Genomic DNA, 13902 nt, shown 5'->3' on the forward strand with positions numbered 1-13902 from the left:
TTCAGTTCTTGTCGGTTCATTGTCGTTGTCACATGTCTTGCCATGTCATAGTAGCCAGTTGTCTTTATCATTGTGGTATGTCATTGTCAGGTGTCATTTTCCCTATCTATTCCACGTCTTACTCTCAGGTCATAGTTTGTTTCCAGTTTTAGATATTCAAGTGTTTCTTTGTTACTTTGGTTTGGTTGTTATCTGTTGTGGGACTTCGTTCAGTTTTGCTTTATCCAATATCCTTGTTTTCCTTTTTTGAAGATTAAATATTATTATTTTGAGATTCCCACACTCCTGCCTTGCCTCCCTGCTTCCCTGCAATTGGGTCCACCATGTTCTTGCCTTGCGTTCCTCGCCTTCGCCCTAACCACGTACGTGACACACAAAGTACGACATATTTGTGAAGTGGAACGAAAAAAGATCTTTTCTTCACCATTTTACGTGAATATAAATCTTAAAAGTGTGATGTGCATTTGTATTGCGAGGGCCCTTCATATCTCCTCGCAGCTCTAGTTATAGTTATTATTATTATTATTATTATTGACATGTCCAATACAGATGGACATAAATGCAGAGTTGCAAGGAGCTTTGTCACGGGTGATACGGCATGACACCTTCTTGTGACTGGCTCTGAGACGGCCCTTAGATCATTCAGAAGCTCCAAAACTGACCACGGGCCCTATTTTCGTGACCGGCGTAAATCCGGCGGTGTAACTGTGCACCAGAGGCGGGTTAAACTGGTGTTGCTAATTTCGTAGACTGCGCCACTGCGGGTGTGTTTGCAATCACAGCGGCTCCTCTCATTTCCTTTAAATGTGGCGCAATTAATGACAGTCGATGGAGACATCTCCGTGCGGAAGAGGATGATGCGTAATCGCAGCGATCCGTGCGTGAGTGGAGCTTTGCCGCAGCTTTTGGCCGGTCGTGGCAACAGACAATGGGCCTCATGCGCAGAAATGTGTGTAAATGAATGCATGCAAATTCATCGTCAGGTTCATGACACGTGCCTACGGGCCAGTTTTCTTCGCGTCATTGTGCGTATGTTAGTGAATCAGAATTAATTCTAAATGATTAGCTCATGCCCGCGATCTGCAATCTGCATAAACTGCACCCCTAGTTCCTCATAAAAGGACATGTTGGACCCATCGCAGCCCATGTGCAGAGGTTAATAGTCACTAAAGATTAGGCCCCAAAACTAATAACTTTCCGAATCTTTATCCTATTTTTTAAAAGATTGGTAACATCTGAAAGCTTTCTAAACACAGAAATTGACAACATATAAAAATAATGTCAATCCTTTTTAATTAATTACAAAGGTAAATTAGAGTATGTGGCGAAGAACGAACAAGCAAACACAATGTTCAAATACATAGTACTGTATTAAGGAATCAATATGGCACAGCAAAGGAGGCATTTGTACAGGTGGTTGATGAAGCTGATAAATTGCGACATAAGCAAGCACGCCAGCGTGATATGGGACTGTACTTTCGATACCTTAGGCTAAAAGATCTGTGTTTGACGTTTTTCAAATTCAAGTAGGAAAATATTGATGAATAAAAGATTTGTTCTTCAAACGTGCATACGTACGATTCAAGCATACATTTTTGAGAACACTGGTCATGAATGAGGTCCAATGCGAGCAGGTAGCCTTATGAAATTCAGAATGAGCTGCTGGCGACTTACATACTTTATGCTTGCGGAGCTCAGAATTCGTCTGCCTGTGCCCAATCAAATTCACCAAAATGGCGCTACACCAGCTGATTTAGACATGGTCTGAGCAGGCGTAAGTTTAGATGGACTTTCTGCCATCTAGTTCAAACCTGTTTTTCTCCCCCTTTATTAAATCGGGCCCTATGTGTATATGAAAAATAAACAGAGTGTAAGTGTAAAGGAAGTCCTCATGATGACTCGTTTCAGCAGCGCAGCAAGGTGGACTTTCTGATGACGGGCGGTAAGTCCACATCTACACTGCACCTTCTGGAGGGACGCTGGAGGTGACCTGTCCTTTTCTGGTCTCCAGAAATGTCAAGTTCTTCTGTAAAGGAAACTGTCTCGACGGACACATCCTCACCAGAACCACCGAAGATGCCACCCACGTAGGAAGGTACGGCGTGGTCTTCAGAAAGGAGGCCTCCATGAAGGTGTTTCTTCTGGTGGTGACCATCTCCCAGTTGGACGAGTCGGACTCGGGAAGGTACTCGTGCGGTTTGGGTCAATCTCTGCGCTCGGCTTCCATTCAGGAGTTCGACGTCAGCGTGACTGATGGTGAGATTCCCACAAAAGTCTTGCTCTTTGTTTCTTGTGGTCCATGAAGACATGTGACTGTTTGATCGTCTTAGGTCCATCACTCAATTCAAGCGCCGAGTCAGAACACAGAACATTTTTCTCTGAGAAAACACCAACAGGTAGAACACCTTCTTCTCCTTCTTATTTTCCACCAATACTCTTTTCTTACGTGGAAGAAGTGTGACAGTTACTCAGTGATGATGAGTCTGTGTGCATGACATTTCAGGCCAAATGTGCTTCTGGGAAATCAGGTAATAGCTCGCTCTCCCTCCAGAGGGCGTTATCGAGCCATTCCTGCAGTTTCTACACGAACACTTGCATCAAGCACATTTTCATATTTAGTTCCTCATATGTTCATATACAAAGTGGGAGGAAAAAGTATGTGAACACCATTTGGGATTTCTTACATTTCTGCATAAATTGGTCATAAAATGTCATCTGATCCTCACCTAAATCACAAGAATAAACAAACAGTCTGGTTTAGCTTTTACCACACACACACAAATCGTATTTTCATTGAAAATCAGAAGATAAACATTCACAGGACAGGAAGGAAAAAGTAAGTGAACCTTTGGATTTAAAGGTCCTGTATTTTGGTGATTTCTACCTCCATAGAGTGACTCTCTAACATGGACTTAGTAGAAAAGTGTCCATTTTATTTAAAAAAACACCTTGGTTCTGTCATCAGAGTGTCCAGAAAAGGCCCCTCCGACAGCTACTTCTGTTTGAGCCAGTTCTGTATCTCCTGTGTGCATATTTAGCAAAGACCGCCCCCTTTCCTCTGATTGGTTGTCCCTCTTGTGAGAGCACACATGTTTGTTATGTCGACAGCGTTGGCTCGGGAGCAGAGAGGTAGATGGAGATCTTCGCTAGTGACGTCGAAAAGCTGGAGAAATTCCGATGAGCTGATTTCAGGCCTCTCGGCAGAAAAACGTCTAGAACTCAGGAATGTGGGGATCATCTGAATTCATATATCACATGTTTATTGAGGTCAATGAGATGAAGAAGAACACTAGCGTTTCAGCTGAAGACCTACAGAAATCTCTGGCACATTCCAACATCTCTGTTGACAAATCTACCATATGTAAAACATTAAGCAAAAATGGGATTCGTGGGAGAACATTTTTAAAGGACATTTGTGGGCAGATGAAACCAAAGTTGAATTGTTTGGGAGGAACACACAGAACCATGTGTGTGGCAAAAATGGCACAGCACACCAACATCAAAACTTTATCCCAACTGTGAAGCATGGTGGCGTGAGCATCGTGGTATGAGGTGTGCTTAGTCCAGGGCCTGGACCGCTTGCTATCATCAAGATACATTGCAGAAGAACTTGAGGCCATCTGTACAACAGTTGAAGCTGAAGAAGTTGAAGAAACTGAAAAAGATGAGTGTTGCAACAGTACAATGGTAGTATACACAGAAGCAAATCAACAACAGAATGGCTACAGAAGAAGAAAAGTCCTGTATGTGTTCTGGAGTGGCCCAGTCAAAATCTTGACCTCAACCCGATCGAGATGCTCTGGCATGACCTCAAGTGACCTATTCACAGCAGACATCCCAGGAATCTTGCTCAACTGCAAAACTTTCAGATTACATTTTGACCAATTTATGTAGAAATTTAAGAAATTCCAAAGGGTTCACATACTTTTTTTTCTCCCACTGTCATTTGTACATGCTATCCTGTTAATTCTGGACATAAGTCCCTGATGTTTTTTTGCCATCCCAAAAGTATTCTTCCACACCAAACTCATCCGAGCATGCCTTTATAGGCCATGCTTCCTGCATTCGGACTTCTCGAAAGTGTTCGCACGAAGTCCGAAGCATACCGCTCTCCAAGAATGTCTTGACAACGTGAACAATTGAGACAAAAGCTTTCTTTCAACCTTTGATCGATTGATGTATTGATTAAGATTCATTGTGTCGAATCCCTTTTGTACTTTCTGTGTTTTTCCATTTTCATCTTGTTGTGTTTCTCTTTATTGAGTATTCCAGTCAGAGAGATTAATCATTTACGGGCATCTGCTTCTCTCTCTCTCGCTCTGCGTGGGCTCATGCGTGTGTGCGAGAGCGAGAGTGAGAGAGCGTAATCAATACAGGCTTCCCTTTCTCCTTTGTCCTTGACTTCCTGGAATACACACAAACAGGAAGTGCTGCGGTATTTTGGCTGGCGCGCTCCGCTTGGCACACGCCGTCCAAGTAGCACATGGCTCGCAGTGGCCGTTACAGTGGAGGGTTGTGGGGGAGGCGAATTTCCATTTTAGGGAAGGAGGGCAGGGAAGAGGGGCAAAGGCAAAGACAGAGGAACATGGAGGAGGAAGATGAAATGATTTTTTTGGATGAGCAAGTCATTTTCCATGATGAGACAAGAACTATTGTTCCTACAATCAAATTCATAACCCTTACCTTCTACCGTCTCACGTTCCAGGACTGGGGGAACAAATCTCACCGTCGGTCAGAAAGACAAAAACAACGCAACATTACACCTAGACTGTAAAGCTAAATTCTCCCACTATATGCTCAAACAAGATCCGCTTGCCCTGAAGGTATTCTTACCTTTGCTAACCCTAGCCTCAGCCCACCTTAACCTCAACCACAACAATTTAGCAACTCTGTACTTCCAAAACTATCCCATACCTGCATAAACATTTTTGAAAACATTGTTTTAATCTTGTGTTGTTTTTTATCCTCCTCAACTATATCCTGTTTTCCCAATCTTTAAACATGGGGAAAGGAAAAAAAAAAAAACACAATGACCTGTGCCTGTGCCCTCACCACCTTGCCTTACCTAACTCTAAACTTAACCCTAACCCTACTAAACCCTACTGCGTCCTAAAATCTACTGGCAGCTGTGAGATCGGGACAAACTGTAACAGAAGGATGCTTTTGATCATTTGTCGTCCCTGGTGCTCAGTAAGGATAAGGCCTAATCAAAATTCAATTATCCCCCCAAAAAAGAGAATAAACGCTATAGTTGTATACATTACATGTATTTCAATAACTATGTCAATCTACTTTGACATTATCACAACATGAACACATACTCTTATAGCCTGTAAAAATAAAGATAACCAAAATACCCCATTGCTGTATAAACCTTTGGTCGGTGGCGCGGTGGTCGGGGACCCGTGTACTACCGTATCTTCTCTCGTGCGCATTTATAACGCGATGCTGTGTTGGATCTTTTCAGGTACGGGAGCACCTGCGCGGAGCGGTTCCCCGTCATGGGCCACTTTACCGTCCCTCGGGTTGCGGTCAGCACCCCTGCGGGCTTAGACAAGACGGGCTACCCTGAAATTAACACTAACCCCGACATAAAGCCTACCCTACATAGATAAACCCTAAGCATAACCTTAGCCTAAACCTTAACCCAAACCCAATCTAACTGTTTCTTATGTATGATCTCCTGGGCCTGGTATTAAAAATCAATCAATAAATCAATAAATGATTCCTTTTTTTCCAATCTCAGATCAAATTGATCTTGTAGTTTGTGTCCTGGTACTCCAAAGAACAATCGAATAGGCTCAATCTGATCCAGATACCACAAGATCAGGATTACAAAATCCAGATTTGAGGTTTTTGAGTAGGCCGACAGCCAGGATAAATCCCATTTGTATGTTTACCCTTCACCTGTTTATTTTTTTAATTGTTATTTGGAATGTTGAAATAGCCAAAACCAGCATTTGATCAGAATTCTGGGTCAGATTGGATTATTAAATCCATATCCCAATTTTGCTCGGATCGGGATCAAAACTCCATTTCGAAATGTAATCCAAACTGCTCCAGATGAAATGCTTGGTCCTTGAAACTGTGACATTTTGCCCGACAGCGCCCGAATATGGCAAGGGTTAATCATTTGCCGGACGAGCAGTAATAAGTCAAAATTAAAAAAAAAAATTAAAATGTAAACTAAAAGTAGTACAAGTAACAAATAAAAAAAGTAGAAAGGGTCACTGGTCAAAGGTCAAAAGTCACTATAAATCAGTGTCTCTGCCATGTGGCTGGTGTTGGGCGATTGTTCTTCTTTTGGTGTGATGGTTTTATTTTATTTTTCGTGAATGTTTTTCTTCCGATTAGTCTCAAGTATTATTACGAAGAAAAAAAATGTAATAGTTGACCACATTGTCCAGGGTTCCAACCTATTTGGTTAATTTATAGGCAGGAGAATGACATCATAAATCAGAAGATACTGCTATGACCTCCACTCGACAGTAAAAAAAAAAAAAAAAAAAAAAAAAAAAAAAGAGAGCGAGAGAGCAGACGGGATGGAGGAAGATGAAAGTGGAGGAGGGCAGCGGCGGGATGTACCCGGGGAATACATCGAGAGATTGAGATAGAGAAACAGAGAGAGAGGCCGATGTCATCTGGGTGAGGCAGCCAATGAGAGAGCGAGGAGCAGGAGGGAGGAGGCAGGAGGAGACGGGCGTGTTTTATGTGCTGCTGCGGCATATAACACGGGCCGAGAAGAAGAATCCACACGATCCACAGAAAAGGCTTGTAAAGGTGAGAGCCATCGCTTTATATAATACTGTATCTATAGTATACATTTGTATTGGGTGCGTGAGACTATATATACAGTGTGTGTGTGTGTGTGTGTGTGTGTGTGTGTGTGTGTGTGTGTGTGTGTGCTGCAACGACTACTCCCATCAATGATAGAACAGCAGGTAGGAGCATGAGGGATGCACTCTCACTTCCTCGTTTTCCATCTTAACGGACCCGGCTTCGAGTTGAACACACTACCCAAAAAAAATAAAAAAACATGGGGGTTTAAATTGAAGAAAAAAAATTTATTCACAAAAGGGATGGAAAAGGGAAAGTGGGGGGAAAAAATGCACTGAACATTTACTTAATACTAATGGCGTTTATTTTTCAATTGTGATGTTTCTTTTATTATACATTGTTGGATGATCAATTCTCCTGTTACCTACTTGGGTATGAAACGCTTATAACCTGTCAACATGTCATACCTGAGCGTTAAATTGAGGAGAAATAAAGAGTTTATGCGTGTTTGTGCACATGCAAGTGACATGAAATGTAGTGCGTCTTTACAAATTGCAGTAATTAGACATTTCTGCCACTCACGAAGCCTGGTGTGTCGCTTTGACGATTGACGATGATGATTGATGGAGTACATTCAACATAACTTTGTTAATATTGTTTCCATGAAAGTTAAACTGTTGTGGAGAAGAGTGGTATTGGGGAAAAAAAAGAAGAAAAAAAGGCCTAGAAGGCAGCCCTGTTGGATGGGTTTCATCTGCTTCTCCAAATATAACTTGAATTTTCCATGAGGGATTATCATGAGTACAAGAAATTTGGGGGAAACAATAGAGGAGCACAAATGAACACAAAATTGAGTACAAGTTTATTTGTTGTAATGATTATTACCTTTCTTTTATTTAACCTTTATTTATCCAGGCAAGGCAATTGAGAAGAGATTCTAATTTGCAATGGAAAGCAAATTCTAAAAATGTAAAATATTCCACTTTGACCGACAATCCATCTTTTAGAACGACTTGTTTTCAAACACACAATTTCAATTTCAATTTTACGGACAATACTTTTAATATTTTAATTGAATCATGATTGAAGTGCATTATCTTTCTACTTTTAACAGCGTGTTCATGTTCAAACAGTGCATGTTACAGTGGCTTACAACAAATGCTTGGTTTTTGCTCAACACTTGGGCGACTATATTTTAATGTCGCTCGTTATGGCGGCACTTGGAGTGCCGAGTATATTTTTTAGGTGGTACTTGGTGTAAAAACTTTGAGAATCACTGATATATGCATTTATAAACATTTTGCACAGCTTGCTTCACCCCTGCATTTCGGCAGCCTTCTGTTGTGGCACAAAGGGGCGGAGTTCGGCACAGTGCAGGCTGTTGATTGGCGGACAGAGAATGGTCGCGATGTCCTCCATTTTTGTTTGCTTTGTTGACAGTGTCAACACCCTTGTCTCTTTCGGAGCGGCCAGCTGACCGTGTTTGTCCGCTGGTGTCTTGACTCCAGAATTCCTGCCACGCCTCCCCGGTAACGTTGTTTGAGGCCCAAACACCTTTTGAGGAAGGCCCAAGATGAACTCTGCGAGGATTTGTCGGAGGACTTCGAAGCAGATCAGATGAGGGATGAGGTTGAGCGGTTGGCGCCGGGGATGAAATCTGTGGATTACTTGATGCGTTTGGCCGCCAAATGATTGGCGGCAGCGTGAGGCTGGCAGACTGCTACATGCGATCAGATAAGGATGCAATGGTCTTTAGTCTTGGTGAAGGCGCGTTAACTATGATCCCAGAACACTGTAATGTCATTTCAAACTCGTCTTACAGCATTACCCTAAAAACAAATAAAATGGCTTATACATGATTTGATTGAAAAATAAATAATAAAATAAACCCAGGACGCCAAAGACTCTCTGTAACTTCCACTAACAACCCAGGTTAGATTTGGCTCCTAAGAATTTGGGAAGATCTCTCAGAATAGCTTGTGATGAGCTTGTGGAGAGCTGTGACAAGAGCTTTGTATAGAGTTAGGGAAGAGCTTGTAAAGTGTTTTGTCAGAAAGTGGGAAGAGCTCGTGTGGAGCTCGGGAAGAGCTTTGGGTAGAGCCCTGAGAAGAGCTTGGCCAGAGCTTTGTGAAGAGCTTGTCAGGAGGACCTTAGGAAGGGCTTTGAAAAAAGGTTTGCGAAGAGCTTTCGAAGAGCCTTGTATAGCTTTTGGTAAATGCTTTGTGAAGTGCTTGTATAGCTTGGGAAGAGAGTTGGGAAAAGTTTTGTGTGGAGCTTTGGAAACTTGTAAAGTGCTTTGTGAGGAGCTTGTGGAAAGCACTTTGGGAAGAGCTCGCGAAGAGCTAGAGAAGAGCTTGGGATGAGTTTCTCGAGAGTCTTGGGGGGCTCTTGGGAAGGGCTTTGTGAGTAGCTTGTGCGAGGTGCTTTCAGGGACACTGCGTATATGGGAGTGAATATGTTCTTTGGTTGTTTTGTAATGCAGTACAACGTTGTAAAAATGGATTACTGGGAACATTATTGTTTGTATCAGAACGCTTCAGTTAAAACACCGTGCGATCACACTGTCATAATATGGAATTTATTTTGACAGCTGCAGCTGGCTACTGGTGTGGACTGAATGGGGGGCAACAATGAAAAAATGTCATGCCAGTCATTTCCGGGGAATAGCCCGTCAGCAGCATATTAGGGAAAAAAAACAGAACTATGAACTAGGTCATTTTTGGTACTTTTTAAACATTTTGAATTATGAACATTGTTAACCTTGCCCGCTACGGTCGCCCGACTTCTCCTTCTCCGGGGCCGAGCTTGTCCTCCTCGGGGTTAACTCCCTTCTGTCGTTGCGCAGCTGAGCTGGGTGGCGGCAGCAATAAAGGCACGAAGCAGCCAAATTGCCGATTGAACGGCTTTATTAGCTCCTCTGCGCATTCGACGTCAACGGGTCCTCCGCTAAACACGAAAATGACTTTACAGACACTTTGAAGACAACATATAAAGTCTCCGGATGCACTTAAAGAGTTTGCAGTGGTGAAGGAGTGCGAGTGTGCGTGTGTGCGTGTTGGTCAGATGGAGGCCTGGCCGGAGCAAATGAAACGATGTGGACGTCAATCTTCATCCGGGCCCCTCCCTCTTCCTCTCTGATTCATCATCTGCTTCTTTTTTGTGACGAGCGTTTCTGGCTGTGCAGAAAGGCGTCTTTGTGCGGGCCGGCGAGGAATGTCGTCTTTCTTCGCGGCCTCGCTTCCGACGCCATCACGGCCACTCTGTGCCGTTTGGCTTTGAATCCCCTCAGATGCGGCGAATAGAATGCTTTTAACGGACACGTAGTGGAATAATAAGACCGCTTTTGTGACGAGTGCGCCGGAACTGTGACAAGTGCGCTTTCCCTAACGCGTGGGTGAAACAGGAGCTTGTTATGCTCCGACATGTTTTCCCGTCTCGGTGGTTATTGCGAAACGTTTCCCGAAATGTTTGTTACATTTCATGACAAAGCATTTGGGCCACTGTTTCTTTCTTGTTCTCAACTGAGATGTTCCCGAAAAGCGGTCAGATTCGTCAGGGGTCATTTGAAACCCTCATTTGAAAGCGTGCCTTGAAATTTGCAAAGTTAAAACCCTCACCCGGACTAAAAACCCTCAAACGCCAAACCCTGGCTTGAAACCCTAACGCTTGTTTGATTCTATCTCGAAACCTCCACTTGAAACCCGAACTTGAAATGCTAATCCTAGTTTGAAATCCTACACAATCTTAACATTTGTTTGAAACCATGACTCTTACTTGAAACCTTAATTTGGAAGTCCAACTTCTGGTTTGAAAGCCAAAATATTCAACTGTAACTACATACCATAACCTTGTCTTAAAACCCTAACTCAAAACCCTAAATCTGGTTTAAGACCCTAACTTGAAACCCTAGCTTGGAACCTTAATTTGAAACTGTCACTTTAACGTGAATCCGTAACACTTTTTTATAAACTTTAAACCCTCATTTGAAACCCTAACAACAGCCCTGCCACCAGAATTTTAAACACTTGCTTTAGCTTGAGACCCTAACTCTTGTTTGAAACCCTAACTCTGACCTTAAAATCCTAAATGAAACCCCTCACCGTGACTTGAGACCCTAATTGGAAACCCTAACCTTCTCTTGAAACCCTAATTTGAATCACTCAACTTGAATCCCTAACGCTACCTTTAAATCCTAATTTGAAACCTTAAAACTGGCTTGAAACCCCAATTTCAAACCATCACTTTTACTTGAATCCTTAACACCAGCTTTAAACTCTAATTTGAAACCCTAATCTTTATTTGAAACACTAACCTTTATTTCAAAACCTTATTTGAAACGCTAATCCTGGCTTGAAACCCTATTCATAAATTCCGAGTCTAACTTTAAACTTGAAACCCTAATTTGAAATCCTAAAACTGGCCTCATTTGAAATCCATCCATCCATTTTCTGTACCACTTCCCACCCCTCGCGGGTCGTGAGGCAGACGTGCTAACCAGTCGCCCACCGTGCCGCCATTTGAAATCCCAACCATTAAAATATTTTAGAATCACGGTGACCTGCGGCAATTACAAACTATTCCATTGGACCGAAAGGAGGCTGTGTGTGTGTGTGTGTGTGTGTGTGTGTTAGACACAGGGTGTGGCCATGCGGCGGGACAGAGCGGGGGGGGAAGGGAGGTGAAGAAGGAGGGGCCGCGTGGGGGATGGGCTAGCACTCGCTTCCGCTGCTGCTGGAGTCGGCGGTTGCTATGGCGACATTGGGAGTGACGGGAAGGCGTCCCGGCTCCTGGCAGCTCGCATGCGCTCACTGAGGTTTTTTCCATCGATACGATGAGATAATCATCCGGCTGAGCAGCATGCAAGAGGGTGCAAGAGGATGCGAGAGGATGCGAGAGGAAGCGGGAGGATGCGGGAGGATGCGGGAGGATGCGGGAGGATGCGGGGGGATGCGAGAGAATAAAAAGCCTAAGAGTTAGGGATTACATTTCGACTCAAACTTCGAAAGAAGTGGATGAAAACCATCTCAGACAAACTAATAGATTGCAGCACAAAGTGGCACATCCGGGTCATATTTGGAAAATGATGTCATGTTTGAGACTACGGCAGAATGGCACGTGACCAGAGAAAGCCAATCACAAGCGTCGGCTTTAGAAGGAGGAGGTTTTTTCCCCAAATGTAACCAAAATTGCAATCAAATATCAGTTATTGACCTCCTTGACTACTACTAATCGGTATCAAATCTGAAAAAAACAAAACAAAACACAAATTGGTCTATCTCTAGTTGAAACCCTAACCGTGGCTGAAACCCTATTTCGAAACCCTACTCCATGTCTGAAACCTTAACTCTTACTCAAATTACGAATTTGAAACGCTAACTTCACTTGAAACCCTAACACTGCATTGCTCCCCAAATTTGAAAGCCTAAGCTTTGCTTCAAACTCGAATTTTAAACCCTGATCCTAATTTCAAACGCTAACTTTGTCTTGAAACCCTAATTTAAAAACCAAACCCAAATTTCAAACCCTAGCTCGAAATCCTGAACTCGCCAGAAACTCAAACTTGGAACACTAACTGATAATTTGAAACCCTGATTTTGTCGTATAACCCTAATTTCAGTATCTAATCCAGGCTGAGTTGAAACCCTAACCCTGACATGCTGTTGTTTAAGTGCGCATTGCTGGGTTGCCACGACAACGGCACCTCACGACGTTTCCGCGCTGTCAAAATGAAAACATCAGCGTGCACCGTGTGGCCCGTCTACGTTGACGGATGGCTCGCACGGGCCGCCCACGGGGCTCCAGCTGCTGTTAATGCCCCCCCCCCCCCCCCCCCCACCCAACCCCGCCTGCCCCCGCCCACCCGGCCCTCCGGGGCCGAGGCTAATAGAGCCTCGCCGGCTCTGCTCTTGTTTATGCAACCACCTAGTGTCACTAATGACTGACTTCTGCACTGCTTCAATTGTTGTGCTGAGAAACGTGTGTGGGGGGCGTCCTGAGGTGCATGGTGGGGGTCAGGGGGTCGGGGGGTGTTTCCACGTTGAATGGCCTCCAAAATGAGTGTGAATGCTGAACAACGATGGTTCCATGAGAGGAACTTTAGTATTCAATATAATTACTGCATTACATCTGAAGGTGTTACATAGTCTGTGCAACTCAAAATGTGTCATAATTCAACCAATTGAAGAAAAACCCAAGAAAATGCAAGATCTCCTGCTTTGTTTGACCTATGGATTATTTCTTTTGTTTCCTGTCAGATCAAGGCAGAGTTTTTACATAGCACATTTCATACACAACGCAACTCAATGTGCTTTACATGGTTAAAAGTACAACATTTAAAAGCATTTAAAGACAAAGAGGAAAAGACATTCAAAAACAAAGTAGAGACTAAAATTATGAAATGAACACAAAGGTAAAAGATTTCAAACATGATTTTTATGCGCTTTAAAAGAGCTCAATTGTAAGCATGAGAAAATAGAAGCGGCAAAACAACCACATGCTGCTTCACCATGTTTGCTTTGGATTGTGCTCCACCATCTGATCTGAATCTGCAGATCTCAGAACCCGACTGGGTTGATATTCAATTAGCATGTCTTTTATGTATTCAGGACCAAAACCACTTTCTCGGTTTCTAGACCAGGCGCAGAACTTTAAAGACAACCCTTTTGCTGCCTGGGAGCCAATGTAGAGACTTCAGAACTGGAGTAATGTGTTTTGATCTCTTTGTTCTGGTCAGAACCCGAGCTGCAGTGTTTTAATTGACTTCTTCCATTCCCTTTTCAACATGATTCATATTGAATTTTCTTTTATTGATTATGGAATCTGATGATCCTTTTATGTGTGTTGTTTTTTCTTTCTTTTTTAATCAATAAATTTAGGGGAAAAAATACCTACCCCCCAACCTTATTAGCAGAAGCTAATGCTGCTCATCCCTGACTGAAATCCTTTGACGTGTTCTCAATTACGTTCATCAGACAGAAATCAACTAGTTTAAGTTCACATTTGCCCAAAATATGAACTAGTCCATGAACTTTTGTTCATTAAACTCGTTTAGATACAACACTGCAATACTCAACGTTTCAGCAACATAGTAGGCCTAAATAAACAACATTTATTATAACTGGCTAC

At 43.0% G+C, this 13902-nt stretch overlaps 1 protein-coding gene across 2 annotated transcripts in view; it reads left to right on the forward strand.

Moving 5' to 3' along the window:
- Nucleotides 1-6630: 6630 nt before the first annotated feature.
- The window catches only part of LOC133480180 (neural cell adhesion molecule L1.1-like), a 44494-nt gene continuing 37222 nt past the window's right edge, over nt 6631-13902 (forward strand). For both annotated transcript variants that reach the window (XM_061777954.1, XM_061778028.1), the window contains exon 1: nt 6631-6780. The gene's annotated coding sequence lies outside the window, so the exon portion shown is untranslated. The remainder of the gene's footprint in view (nt 6781-13902) is intronic.

Source organism: Phyllopteryx taeniolatus, chromosome 1 (assembly GCF_024500385.1).
Source record: "Phyllopteryx taeniolatus isolate TA_2022b chromosome 1, UOR_Ptae_1.2, whole genome shotgun sequence".
In the NCBI taxonomy this organism is placed as follows: domain Eukaryota; kingdom Metazoa; phylum Chordata; class Actinopteri; order Syngnathiformes; family Syngnathidae; genus Phyllopteryx; species Phyllopteryx taeniolatus.